Source organism: Xyrauchen texanus, chromosome 9 (genome assembly GCF_025860055.1).
Source record: "Xyrauchen texanus isolate HMW12.3.18 chromosome 9, RBS_HiC_50CHRs, whole genome shotgun sequence".
NCBI classification, from domain to species: domain Eukaryota; kingdom Metazoa; phylum Chordata; class Actinopteri; order Cypriniformes; family Catostomidae; genus Xyrauchen; species Xyrauchen texanus.
In genome coordinates, this window is record NC_068284.1 from 48274175 (window position 1) to 48276245 (window position 2071).

Consider the following 2071-nt stretch of genomic DNA (forward strand, 5'->3'; position numbering starts at 1 on the left):
AGGGAATGCAAAACTAATTGCGAGGGAACGCAAAACTATTGCGAGGGAATGCAAAACTAATTGCGAGGGAACGCAAAACTAATTGTGAGGGAATGCAAAACTAATGTGAGGGAATGCAAAACTATTGCGAGGGAATGCAAAACTAATTGCGAGGGAACGCAAAACTAATTGCGAGGGATGGGCACATATGGGCACGTGTAAGCTCCATTTATGCAAAGGAGAGGTTGCCAAATGCTACAGTAGTAGTGAAGCAAGTTGTTTTAAGCTTTACAGGACGTTATACAAACCCAAACCTTAACCACTAGTGGAGTTACTAACATTAGTGGTGGAAAGGTAAACACACTGAATGCTGCATGTCAGCGTGTCGGCATACAGTCGCCGATCCTAGGGTACCGAAACTATCGGAAACATCCCGCCGACTTCACGTGCGATCATGTTGACCTCTGATAGTCAGAAGCAGGTTAATATTACTGTATTAAACACAGTATTCTTCATTTAAAGGAAGCTAAATACTTTGGTTTAGAGGTTTGTTCACTCATTCTAAGTATGAGCAAATGTAATAGTGAACTAGTATACTAGATGCAAAACACTGAGAACAGATTTCTCAAAGTACAGAGACAGACAGAAACAAAGGCAGCGAGCCAGAGGAGATACTCAAGAGATAAACATCCCACTGAGAGGAGATAACCAGTGGAATGTCTTTCTCGGCTCGTCTTGCTTATGGACCCTCTAAACCCTGTTCAACGGGCCTGTTCAGACCTGCCTAGCGTCTCTGAGACCCTCTGCTAACTCTGCCCTTAGCTCCGGCTGAAATAGGCAGCGCTATCTCACTCAGGGGCCCGATCAAAGCTGATGGTGTCATCGCCGTCTAGAGATTAATGCAAACCGACTCAACCCCACTGGAGGCTGAGCTCTTTAAACAATGGATCCGAAACAAAAACACAGCAAAACAACTGACGACTCTGAAGCGCTAGTTTCATAATGATGCCTTAAAGTGTGTCTGTTGCTGTGTCATGGTCTGTTGAGGCAGGATTCGCCCGACAGATTGTGTTTTTTTCAATCTACAGGAAGGTCAGGTTGGCCTCATGCTATGTTTGGTTGTTTGTTGACTGGAAGAATTGTGTGAATATTGAGCTGTCTACCTAGGCAGCATTTTTAGGCATCATAGATCCACTTCCCGTGCACACCGTTCCTAAAAACGGTTCTTCTTTTGGCCACAATCTAAGGCAGCCTCACACGGCAATCAGAGCTTAGTGGCACACGAATACAGACAAATGACGTCTATTTCATGTGTGTTCACATCTGGAAGAGGTATTTTTTTACATTCTTTTCTCATCTGCAATACATCCATAAGATTTTTCCTCTCGGATGTCAATAAGACATTCAGCAGATGTATTTGAGACATTTATAATATTGTAAATCTGATCTTTTTAAGATGTTTAGCAGATGTTAATTAGAATCTGATGCTTTCTAACCGTGCGTTCAGACCAGAGGCGGCGAGAGCATCAAAATTCACTCTGGCTGCCCTGTCAACAACGCTATCGAAAATTTGTGGATGCTCTGACGTAGTTCAAATAGGCGGCAACGTTCGTTGAGAATGCTGGTTTTGTGAACTATATTTTAAGGGGCCACAAAACATCCAGACATGTCGACCGGTATCTTTTTAACGACATATTCCAAGTAGAGTATATCCTCATGAAATATTTTAATATAATATTATATAAACCATAATATCCACTTCATCAACTCACCTGGCACACCAACAATTTCAGACACATTTGTCCACGCATTGTTTTTTTAAAATTATTTATATCCCTTTAAGCTAACAGGGACAGATCAAATATTACAGGAAAACCCACCGGAACTAATGTTTGGTGGGAACCAAAGTTTACACGGTTGTGTTCTCTAGACTTCGCTAGAGCGGAGAACTTCTATATTCCAATAGGTTGCCGCCGAACCGCGTCACAGCTCATTACCATAATGTTGGCTGCATTTGAACTTTCCTCTAACGCCCACACCGCCCAAGACTCGCCGCGCCACTTCTCGCCACCGAGAGACGCTGGTTGTCATA